We start from the raw sequence: 13,153 nt of genomic DNA, 5'->3' as shown, positions 1-13,153 counted from the left end.
TTCTCTTAGATAGCCATTAATAATGATTGGAAAAATTCACACTGGCATATTTGTCATGCTATTTCTCATCTGTGTGCTGCCCCGCAACATCCTCTGTAGGCATTGGGTTAGGCATATGTATGCTGGCAACACCTAATTCTGAGCCAGAATTAACATCGGCATCACCAAAGCTGTCCACTTTGGCTCCCAATATAGAGCTTCCAGCAACGCCATTCTGCATCTGGTCTTGGCCACCAAGATTGGCCATCTGAACTTCCCCCTTTGCAGATTGGAATCTCCTCAATGCATCAGAGCTCAATGTGGAGGCAGGAGAACAAATGCAGGTGTGAGCCCATATCCCACCAGTAGATAGAATCATAGAAATTTACAGTGCAGAAGGAGGCCATTTCGGCCCATCGTGTCTGCGCCGGCCGACAAAGAGCCGCACGGCCCTCGGTCAGCAACCCTGAAGGTTACATATAAACCTATCAACAATGAACAATGGTGGAAAGGTAAAGAGCACCCAGCCTAACCAACACAACTGCGACACCCCTTACACAAACACGCTGTACTCCACCCCAATTTGAGCCACGTGATCTCCTGGGAGAGGCAAAAACCAGATTAAAAACCAGGCCAATTTGGGGAAAATAAATCTGTGAAAATTCCTCTCCGACCCATCCAGGAGATAGAAACTAGTATAAGAGATCACACTGGCCGTATTCAATTCCCTGTAGTACTTACCATCGTATCTGCACCGGCCAACAAGAGGTTATCCGGTCTAATCCCAATTACCAGCACTAGGTCCGTAACCCTGCAGGTTACAGCACTAAGTGCCCATCCAACCATCTTTTAAATGTGGTGAGGGTTTCTGCATCCACCACTCTTCCAGGCAGTGAGTTCCAGATCCCCATAACCCCTGCGTGAAGAAGGTCCCCCCACCTCAAATCCCCTCTGAACCTTCCACCAACCACCTTAAAACTATGCCTCCTTGTAATAGACCCTTCCACCAATTGAAATAGGCCCTTGCTATCCACTATATCCAGGTCCCTCAATATTTTGTACATCTCAATGAGGTCTCCTCTCAACCTCCTCTGTCCAATGAGAACAAACCCAGCCTATCCAATCTGTCCTCATAACTAAGATTCTCCATTCCAGGCAGCATCCTAGTAACTCTCCTCTGCACCCTCTCTAGTGCAATCACTTCCTTCCTATAATATGGCAACCAGAACTGCACGCAGTACTCCAGCTGTGGCCTAACCAAAGTATTATACAATTTAAGCATAACCTCCTTGCTCTTATATTCTATGCCTCGGCCAATAAAAATAAGCATTCCGTGTGCCTTCTTAACCACCTTATCTACCTGGCCTGCTACTTTCAGGGATCTGTGGACAAGCACTCCAAGGTCCCTTTGTTCATCTACAATATTAAGTGGCCTACCGCTTAACGTGTATACCCTTTCCTTATTAGCCCTCCCAAAGTGCATGCCTCACACTTCTCTGAATTAAATTCCATTTGCCACTGCTCTGCCCACCTGACCAGTAGATTAATATCCTCCTGCAGCCCTTGACTTCCCGCTTCAGTATCAACCACACAGTCAATTTTAGTGTTGTCGGAGAGGCGGGAGATCGAGGTGCAACGTTGGGAGGCCTATAATGGCCAGTGGGGAGTTCGTGAGGCAGTCGGAGAGGCGGGAGACCTGCACCTATTTTTCTATGTTTCTAACTTCTTAAGCATACTCCCTATATTCAAATCTAAATCGTTGATACATACGACAAACAGCAAGGGACCCAGTACGGAGCCCTGCAGAACCCCACTGGAAACATCCTTCCAGTCACAAAAACATCCATCATCCATTACCCTTTGCTTCCTACCTCTAAGCCAACTTGCCATTTTCCCTGGATCCCATGGGCTTTAACCTTCATGACCAGTCTACCATGAGAGACCTTATCAAAAGCTTTGCTAAAGTCCATATACACTACATCATATGCACTACCCTCATCGACCCTCTTGGTACCTCCTCAAAAAAATTCAATGTTAGTTAAACACGATTTTCCCTTAACAAATCCGTGCTGACTGTCCCGAAGTAATCCTGGCCTTTCCAAATGTAGATTTATCCTGTCTTTCATGATTTTCTCCAATAATTTTCCCACTGCTGAGGTTAGGCTGACAGGCCTGTAATTATTCGACCTATCCCTTTCTCGCTTCTTAAACAAGGGTACCACATTAGCAGTCCTCCAATCTTCCGGCACCATGCCCAAATCCGAAGGGGACAGGAAAATGATGGTCAAGGCCTCTGCTATTTCCTCTTTTACTTCGCTCAACAGCCTGGGATGCATTTCATCTGGGCCTGGGGACTTATCTACTTTCAAAGCTGCTAAACCCCTTAATACTTCCTCTCTCACTATGTTTATTTCATCCAGAATATCACACTCCTCCTCGATAGCAGTATCTGCAGTGTCCCTTTCCTTTGTAAAAACAGATGCAAAGTATTCATTAAGAACCTTACCAACATCTTCTGCCTCCACACAAAGATTACTCTCATGGTTTCTAATGGGCCCCACCCTTTCTTTCGTTACCCTCTCGCTCTTAATATATCTATAAAACATCTTTGGGTTTTCCTTAATTTTACTAACCAAGAATTTGGCATGCTCTCTCTTAGCATTCCTAATATCCTTTGTAATTTTACCTCTTAACTTTCTATATTCCTCCAAAGATTCTATAGTATTTAGCTGGTATATGACATAAGCTTCCCTTTTTTTCTTTATCCTCCCCTGCATGGCTCTAGAATTGCTATTCCTACCCTTTTTTTTTTTAAAAAGGGCACATGTTTGGCCTGAGCGTTCCGGATCTCCTCCTTGAATGCCTCCCACTGTTCCAACAAGTAGCTGTTTCCAGTCCACTGTGGCCAAATCACTCCTCAACTTAGCAAAATTAGCTTTTCCCCAATTTGGGATTTTTATTCCAGGCTTAGCCTTGTTCTTATCCATAACTAACTTGAATCTGACTGAATTATGGTCAGTGACACCCAAGTGCTCTCCTACTAATACCCCATCAACCTACCCAGCTTCATTCCCCAAAATTAAATCCAAAACCGCCCCCTCTCATGTTGGGCTTGTTACATACGGACTAAAAAACTTCTCTTAATAAGAACATAAGAAATAGGAACAGGAGTAGGCCGTACCACCCCTCGAGCCTGCTCCGCCATTCAATAGTATCATGGCTGATCTGATCATGGACTCCACTTCACTTCCCCACCCGCTCCCCATAAACCCTTATCCCCTTCTCGTTTAAGAAACTGTCTATTTCTATCTTAAATTTATTCAATGTCCCAGCTTCCACAGCTCTCTGAGGCAGCGAATTCCACAGATTTACAAGCCACTGAAAGAAATTTCTCCTCATCTCTGTTTTAAATGGGTGGTCCCCTTATTCTAAGATCATGCCCTCTAGTTCTAGTCCCCCCCATCAGTGGAAACATCCTCTCTGCATCCACCTTGTCAAGCCCCCTCATAATCTTATACGTTTCGTTAAGATCACCTCTCATTCTTCTGAATTCCAATAGAGGCCCAACCTACTCAACCTTTCCTCATAAGTCAACCCCCTCATCCCCAGAATCAACCTAGTGAACCTTCTCTGAACTGCCTCCAAAGCAAGTATATCCTTTTGTAAATATGGAAACCAAAACTGCACGCAGTATTACAGGTGTGGCCTCACAAATAACTTGTATAGCTGTAGCAAGACTTCCCTGATTTTATACTCCATCCTCTTCGCAGTAAAGGCCAAGATACCATTGGCCTTCCTGATCACTTGCTGTACCAGCATACTATCCTTTTGTGTTTCATGCACAAGTACCCCCAGGTCCCGTTGTACTGCGGCATTTTGCAATCTTTCTCCATTTAAATAATAATTTGTTCTTTGATTTTTTTCTGCCAAAGTGCATGACCTCACACTTTCCAACATTATACTCCATCTGCCGAATTTTTGCCCATTCACTTAGCCTGTCTATGTCCTTTTGCAGATTTTTTGTGTCCTCCTCACACATTGCTTTTCCTCCCATCTTTGTATCGTCAGTAAACTTGACTATGTTACACTCATTCCTTCTTCCAAGTCGTTAATGTAGATTGTAAATAGTTGGGGTCCCAGCACTGATCCCTGCGGTACCCCACTAGTTACTGGTTGCCTACCAGAGAATGAACCATTTATCCCGACTGTTAGTTAGCCAATCCTCCATCCATGCTAATATATTACCCCCAACCCAGTGAACTTTTATCTTTTGAAGTAACATTTTGTGTGGCACCTTGTCAAATGCCTTCTGGAAGTCTAAATACACACCACCACTGGTTCCGCTTTATCCACCCTGTTCGTTACATCCTCATGTAATATAATGATGTTACATACATCAGCAAATTTATCAAACATGACTTCCCCTTCATAAATCCATGCTGACTCTGCCTGACCAAATTTTGCTTTTCCAAATGTCCTGCTACTGCTTCTTTAATAATGGACTCCAACATTTTCCCAACCACAGATGTTAGGCTAACTGGTCTATAGTTTCCTGCTTTTTGTCTGCCTCCTTTTTTATTGCATTTTAAGAATTCCGTACCCTATAAACCCTTCACACTATATTTGTCCCAATCAATATTTGGATAGTTAAAATCCCCTACTATTACTACCCTATTGTTTTTGGACTTCACAACAATTTGCCTACATATTTGCTCCTCTATCTCCCTCCCACTGTTTGGGGGTCTATAATACATGCCTAGCAGTGTGATCGGCCCTTTTTTATTTTTCAATTTGACTCATATGGCCTCACTTGATGATCCTTCTAACATATCATTCCTCCTCACCACTGTGTAATCAATACCGCACCCCCCCTTTTTATCCCACTCTCTGTCTTATCTAAAAATCCTGTAACTAGGAATATTGATCTTCCAAACCTGCCCCTCTTTCAGCCTTGTTTCTGTAATGGCTATAATGTCATACTCCCAAGTATCTACCCGTGCTCTTAGCTCATCCGCCTTATTCGCTACACTCTTTGCATTAAAGTATATACCATTTAGCATAGGAAGACCTCCTTGATTACGACTCACTAACGCTTGTTTCTTCTGTCTTACAGACTCGCTTTTAAAATTCTTGCTATCCGATTTCTGCTTTACTTCCTTCCCGATTGAATTTGTTCTCAGGTTCCCATCCGCCTGCCAATCTTGTTTAAACTCTCCCCAACAGCACTAGCAAAACTCCCCGGGAGGTTATTGGTCCCGGCGCTGTTGAGGTGCAACCCGTCCGGTTTGTACAGGTCTCATCTCCCCCAGAAGCGGACCCAATGCTTCAAAAATTTAACACCTTCCCTCCTACACCAACTCTCCAGCCACTCTAGCCTTCTATTCTTGTACTCATTAGCACGTGGCATGGGGATTACTACCTTTGAGGTCCTCCCCTTTAATTTTCTTCCTAGCTCCCTGAATTCTGCCTGTAGGACCTCATCCCTCTTTCTATCGATGTCATTGGTCCCGATATGGACCACGACTTCCAGCTGTTTACCCTCTTTCTCTCTCCCCTCCCCCCCCCCCCCCCCAAAGAATGCCCTGCGTCCGATCTGTGATATCCTTGACCCTGGCACCAGACCATTCTGGAGTCACGTCTACAGCCGCAGAAATGCCTTTCTATTCCACTAACTATAGAATCCCTTATCACTCGAGCTCTTTTATTCTTTGTCCCTCCACCCTGTGCAGCTGAGCCACCCGTGGTGCCTTGGAATTGGCTCTGGCTGCACCCCCAGAGGAACCATTGCCTTCATCGATACTCAGAAGTGAATATAAGCGAGATGGACTCACGGGGGGACTCCTGCACTACCTGCCTAGCGTTCTTGCTTCGTCTGGTGGTCACTCACTTCCCCTCTGCCTGCAGGGGTGACCACCTCCTGAAACGTGCTATCCACGTAGCTCTCAGCCTCACGGATGCACTGTATTGACTCCAGCCGCTGCTCAAGCTCCAAAACACGATGGGATACAACATTCCAGCTTCAACAATCTGCGCCAGGATTTAGAAATTAAGTTATGCAGGTATTAACATTTTGCAGTACTGAATAGTTTTCTCTCACAAATCAGAGTAAATAAATGTATTTCAATCAAGAAAACAGATACAATCATAGTGTTCATGGTGCAAAACATCCATCTCTTGTGGAACCTTAGCAACGGTATAACTATACAGTATCCCGAGTCCCAATTGAAGCTATAGATCAGGATGAGGTGCATGTCAGCATTCGGCTGTCTTTCAGTAAGAGCATCCCTGTAAGTTCTCCCATAATAAAGTCACCTTGAATCATCTGGTCATAATAACAGATGTTCAGCACAGCAGGTATAAGCTAAAAGTCTGTGAGCAACAATTATTATGGGATTAGTTCACCACCTGCATATTAAGACATTCCTGCAATCATATCCTTTAGCAAATATTTGCTTTCATGTAGAGTTTAGTATTTGTCTTTGGCATGGAAAAGTTAATTTAAAAACAGGAACAGATGTACCGATGACACTGGCGGGGGGGGGGGGGGGGGGGGAGCATTTTCACCATCGGCCCAAAATGGGTGCAAGATGGACGGTGCACTCGTGGCATCCACCAAAAGCCAGAGTCAGGAGGCCCAAATGGTTTTCAGATTAGAGTCTCATTTGAATATTACCGGTGCCAAAATGCGCTCCGCTGCAGGCACCCAACGCGGCCAGCAGAAAGTCAGCCGGCCTCTGCACGGAGTGGCCAGCAGATGAATGCTCCTCCTGGCCTCGCAAATTACCTTTTTAAAAAAAAAAGCAAAAACTTTCCTATTCCTGACGCTTCCGACAGTCCCTTTAAGCACCAGTGGTTAAGCCGGTCAATAACCAGTATAACTAGGACTAGCATGCTCTGCCATTTGTACATTAAAATTGCAGTCGGGGTTCTACAAGAGGCCTTATACCCAGATTTGCATATTTAAACAACCTTCTACCCTGTTTTGGGCAGATGTGGTGAGTGTCCCAGTCTAAAAATTGAATCAGACAGATAAATGGGTGTCCAAGGTGCCTGCCAGATTTTTCTCTGCCAGTCATCTGTTTCTCAGGTGAGAAATAGGCAGCCGGCACCTGATAAATCTCCCCCCCCCCCACCCCCGCCCACCACCGACTGGTACCTTTTTAATTAAAACATAATCCAGATCCCAAGTCTCCAAGCTATCTTTCAGTTCACAATTCATGCCTCCAAGATGAACAGTTATTATGAATTCTGTTAAAATTAGTTTAAAATTAAGTCTGTAAGATAAATTATTCAGATGCTCAAATTCTTTGAAATCTAAATGGTTTGGTCCTGACATCTGTTAAAGGCTACCTCTGTACTCTGAATCTAAAGATCTAAATTTACGAATGCAATCCTGCAGGTGTGCATTTCTGTTGCTCATCACCACTATAATTTCAAAACTGTGACATTTACTAAAAATGAAAAGATGATCTTGAGGGATAAACAACAAAGTAATTTAAAATTGTAGTGGAAGTGCACTTTTTTGTTTTCCTTTCAAGATGCTCAATGAAAACACAAAAGTTAGGTAAGAGGATTTATATATAAAAACAGGAGCAAGAGATCTTGCGAAATTAAGCCCATTTAAATCATTTATTCCCTCCCCCCCTGGAAGGGGGGGTTGGGGTGAGATGAATTTAACAAACGGGGAGCACGATTCCAACACGGCACATACTCGCCTGTTGGCATTTTTACGACGGCGGGTTTCGTGGCATCCGAGTGGCCCACAGAGAGGTGGGGCACTTCATTAAAATATTTAATTGGGCTCCCACAGTGCAGTTGGGAGTCCAATTTAAATTCACTGCTGCTGCGCAGGTTTCCCAGGGGTCAGGAAACCCAGCAGGGAAAGGGAGGTAGGAGCTGCTGGCTCCGCAAGGAAAAGTGCCTTTTACTGTACTCCTTGTGGATTAGGAGAAGGAGGAGTGCCCACACTGGCCCTTCAAGGAAGCCTTTGGTCTCTGCTCTGCTGTAAGCAGCCGCTCCCAAACTGCCGTACCCCGATCGCCGACCTATGCCCCAATGGTGTCTCACTCCGCCAGCCCCAAGCCCTGATCGCCAACCTCCCCCTACAACCTCCAAACGCAGACCTCCCCCCCCACTCCCCAATTGATGGGGACCGTTCTGTTCCCTAGGGTCCTCGGCTGCTGCCTCTTGCCACTGGTTTTCCCGCCCGGCAGCCAGCCAAGGCTGTCAATTTGGCCAGCTGCTGGGCGGGAAGTGAAAGAAAAAAACGCTAATGAGGTTCTGCTGTTAAATTCGGCAGGACCTCGGCGTCCCCAGAGTTTCTTTTTTTTAAAATTCATTCCTGGGATGTGGGCGTCACTGGCAAGGCCATCATTGCCCTTCAGAAGGTGGCAGTGAGCCACCTTCTTGAACTGCTGCAGTCCGTGGTGAAGGTACTCCCACAGTGCTGGGAAGGGAGTTCCAGGATTCTGACCCACCGACGATGAAGGAAAAGCAATATATTTCTAAGTCAGTATGGTGTGTAACTTGGAGGAGAACTTGGAGATTATGGTGCGCCCATGCACCTGCTTCCCATATCCTTCCAGGTGATAGAGATCATAGGTTTGGGAGGGGCTGACAAAGAAGCATTGACGAGTTACTGCAATGCATCATCATCATAGGCAGTCCCTAGGAAACGAGGAAGACTTGTTCCACTCTTAAAATGAGTTCTTAGGTGGCTGTAAAGTCTAATACGAGAACCACAGTCTGTCACAGGTGGGACAGACAGTCGTTGAGGGAAAGGGTGGGTGGGACAGGTTTGCCGTATGCTCTTTCCGCTGCCTGCGCTTGGTTTCTGCACGCTCTCGGCGATGAGACTCGAGATGCTCAGCGCCCTCCCGAATGCACTTCCTCCACTTAGGGCGGTCTTTAGCCAGGGACTCCCAGGTGTCAGTGGGGATGTCGCACTTTATCAGGGAGGCTTTGAGGGTGTCCCTGTAACATTCCCCTGCCCGCCTTTGGCTCGTTTGCCGTGAAAGAGCTCTAGTAGAGTGATTGCTTTGGGAGTCTTGTGTCAGGCATGCGAATGTGGCCTGCCCAGCGGAGCTGATCAAGTGTGGTCAGTGCTTCAATGCTGGGGATGTTGGCCTGATCGAGGACGCTAACGTTGGTGCATCTGTCCTTCCAGGGGATTTGTAGGATCTTGCGGCGACATCGTTGGTGGTTATTTCTCCAGCGACTGGAGGTATCTACTGTACATGGTCCATGGCTCTGAGCTATACAGGAGGTTGGGTATTACTACAGCCCTGTAGACCAGGAGCTTGGTGGCAGTTTTGAGGGCCTGGTCTTCAAACACTCTTTCCCTCAGGTGGCCGAAGGCTGCACTGGTGCACTGGAGGTGGTGTTGAATCTCGTCATCAATGTCTGCTCTTCTCAATCTTCCTCGCTGCCATGCTCTACCTCACAGTCAACAAGCTCCTCGCTGGAGTGGAACTAAACTACAGAACCAGTGGGAACCTGTTCAACCTTCACCGTCTCCAGGCCAGGTCCACCCCAACCTCTGTTGCAAGCTACAGTGCGCGGACGACGCCTGTGCACATACAGAGGCTGAACTCCAGGACATAGTCGACGTATTTACTGAGGCGTACGAAAGCACGGGCCTTACGCTAAACATCCATAAGACAATGCTCCTCCACCAGCCTGTCCTCGCCACATAGCACTGCTCCCCAGTCATCAAGATCCACGGCGCGGCCCTGGACAACGTGGACCATTTCCCATACCTCGGGAGTCTCTTATCAACAAAAGCAGACATTGACGACGAGATTCAACACTGCCTCCAGTGCGCCAGTACTGCAATGCATCTTGTACATGGCACACACTACAGACATGGTGCGTCACGGATGGACGAAGTGAATGTTTAAGGTGGTGTATGAGGTGCCAATCAAGCCGGCTGCTTTGTCCTGGATTATGTCAAGCTTCTTGAATGTTGTTGGAGCTGCACTCATTCAGGCAAGTGGAGAGTATTGCATCACATTCCTGACTTGTGCCTTGTGGATGGTGGAAAGGCTTTGGGGAGTCAGGAGGTGAGAGACACACCGCAGAATACCCAGCCTCTGACCCGCTCTTGTTGCCACAGTATTAATGTGACTGGTCCAATTAAGTTTCTGATCAATGGTGGCTCCCAGGATGCTGATGGCAGGGGATTCGGCGATGATAATGCCATTCAATATCAAGGGGCGGTGATTAGACTCTCGCTTGTTGGAGATAATCATTGCCTGGCACTTGTGTGGCCCGAATGTTGCTTGCCACTTATCAGCCCAAGCCTGGATGTTGTCCAGGTCTTGCTGCGTGAGGGCATGGGCTGCTTCATTATCTGAGGAATTGCAAATGGCACTGAATATTGTGCAATCATCAGCGAACATCCCTACTTCTGACATGATGATGGAGGGTAGGTTGCTGGGTTCATCAGCCGTTTTTGGCCTTCGCTGCAAAAATTAGGGATATTGTGTTAACAGGAAAAAGGCCATTTAGTGCAATAAGGCTTTTCCTTCCACAAGCCCCATTCAATCAACTATTTAATTTCTAATGATTTAGCAAAATCTCTCCCTGCCTTCCTGCCACAAAGAGTGAAGTAAAGCTCCAGGACACCTACCTATCCTTGGTATACTACAGTGTCCATCTTTCAATTATTCCTCTTTGGTGTGCCTTTTATAATGTTTTCCTACAATGTCTTTATATATTGTTCCACATGAATCAGGACATAATGTTCTATTTTTGGCAAAGTACCCTTTTAGACTTGCTCTTTAAGTGAGCAAAGGGACACTTATTGCTGTGTTTATTTATGGAGCTGCATCTTATTTTAATAGTGAAAACTGTAATTGGTACATTATACCTCCTTATTTTTTCATTATATCACCAACTCCGGAACCATCATGTTTCACACTGTATTCTGTCTTTAACCTTATAACCCTTTACTATATTTACAGCCAAATACTTTTTTTTTAAACTCTGGAAGAGTAAGTTAATCAACGCGCCATTGACTGCTTTACCTCGTACTTTATTTTGAATATCCATGACTCCCTTTAAATCAGGAAATTTAAAATGACACAAATGTTCTAATTGTAGTGTATTTAGACTGAAACAAATAAACTTACTGGAGAAATGACCAAGGCAAGACAAGATATAGGTCTTCAAATAATGAAATAATGAGGTGGGAAAAAACAAGCTATAAAGACATTGTAGGAAAACATTATAAAAGGCACGCCAAAGAGGAATAATTGAAAGATGGTTTATTTAATCTTTTCTTTGCTTATAAATTTTTATTCAGGTTGGATTTATTTGTATAATATTTGTATAAGTATAAATAAGGATTTATTATAGAATTTAATGACTTCCTTTCCCCCCCCCCCCCCCCCCCACCTCGTTCTGGACGCCTAATTTGTAACCTGCGCCTGATTTTTTAATGTGTGGACAAGGTTTTTTCAGTTCTACAAAAATCTTCACTTGCTCCATTCTAAGTTAGTTTGGAGTATGTTTTCACTGTGGAAACTTTGAAATCAGGCGTCAGTGGCTGGACACGCCCCCTTTTGAAGAAAAAATTCTGTTCCAAAGTGAAACTGTTCTAACTGACTAGAACTGCAGAAAAAAAAATGTGGAGAATTGCGATTTCTAAGATAGTCCGTTCTCCACCAGTTGCTCCTAAAAATCAGGCGCAAATCATGTGGAAACTTGGGCCCATTGTGTGCAGTTTTGGTCTCCTAATCTGAGGAAGGACATTCTTGCTATTGAGGGAGTGCAGCGAAGGTTCCCCAGACTGATTCCCGGGATGGCAGGACTGACATATGAGGAGAGACTGGATCAACTGGACCTTTATACATTGGAGTTTCGGAGGATGAGAGGGCATCTCATAGAAACATATAAGATTCTGACAGGAAGGGACAGGTTAGATGCGGGTAGAATGTTCCCGATGTTGGGGAAGTCCAGAACCAGGGGACACAGTCTTAGGATAAGGGGCAGGCCATTTAGGACTGAGATGAGGAGAAACTTCTTCACTCAGAGAATTGCTAACCTGTGGAATTAGCTACCGCAGAGAGTTGTTGATGCCAGTTTATTGGATATATTCAAGATGGAGTTAGATATGGCCCTCACGGCTAACGGGATTAAGGGGTATGGAGAGAAAGCAAGAAAGGGGTACTGAGGGAATGATCAGCCATGATCTTATTGAATGGCGGTGCAGGCTCGAAGGGCCGAATGGCCTACTCCTGCACCTATTTTCTATGTTTCTATGTTTTTTACCTTGGACAATAAGCAGAGCATGAAGACAAGAATAAAATGTACAAGCTTTAAGCAAATTTAGAAACTGGAATAAAAGGCTTCTAATAAATAAATACCTGATCAAACTCCAAGGTAGATGATTTGGGCTCAATTGGCACCTTTAGAAAGGAGCCAGACTAATGTCTGCTAATAAACTGGATTGAATTGAGGGTTATAGAGATGTAACAATACTGTTGAAGTTGAACCCAATGATCTATGTTTTCAAGGTCAGTTGAGAGAATAATTGGTTTAGCAGAGCTGGTGCAAGACACGAATTAACTCGACTTTCAAAAGTCCGTACTAGAACATCATAGCCCTTAACTTCCACTTTAACAGAAACAAAAGCTGTTAACAACTTTAAGCAGATTCTACAGAAGCACTGTGCAGCACCAAATCAATTTTCTGAGTCTCTCATTTCTATATGCTATTGTCACTCAAGGTTATGTTCAACGTCAGAAATGATTGATTAATAATTACCTGACACTGAATCATTTTTCAGGGACCAAGGTTAAATTGGCTCATTTCTAACACAGCAATTGCAACAAAAATTAACAGACAATTATCAAGGAATGGGACATACCAATCTGGGGAGAATTTATTTTCACCTGAATTCAAGTAGCAACCGATACAGTGGAAATGTTACACTTCTCATTAGACATCAGATCTGCAGCAGAACTTGAACATTGCTAGTGCTATTCTAATCTTGCCACGCTTCTGGATCTGCAATCAATAATGTATCACTGGCAGTCCCTGGGGTTATTTAGCAGCTTTCCATTGATCTTGCACCAAAATTCTAAGTAATCCAGCCAGTGTTTTGTAATGAATTCCAAGTACAAGTAGAAAAGGGGGACATAGCGCATTCTTGAGAGCGCTGTGAGTGGAA

At 44.8% G+C, this 13,153-nt stretch overlaps 1 protein-coding gene across 1 annotated transcript in view; it reads right to left on the bottom strand.

Annotated features, from left to right (window-relative positions):
* The window catches only part of LOC139280847 (ADP-ribosylation factor-like protein 8B-A), a 121,223-nt gene that overhangs the window by 19,545 nt on the left and 88,525 nt on the right, over positions 1–13,153 (bottom strand). The gene's annotated exons all lie outside the window — the stretch shown is intronic.

Source organism: Pristiophorus japonicus, chromosome 15, assembly GCF_044704955.1.
Source record: "Pristiophorus japonicus isolate sPriJap1 chromosome 15, sPriJap1.hap1, whole genome shotgun sequence".
NCBI classification, from domain to species: Eukaryota; Metazoa; Chordata; class Chondrichthyes; family Pristiophoridae; genus Pristiophorus; species Pristiophorus japonicus.
This window is presented reverse-complemented; position numbering and strand designations above follow the sequence as displayed.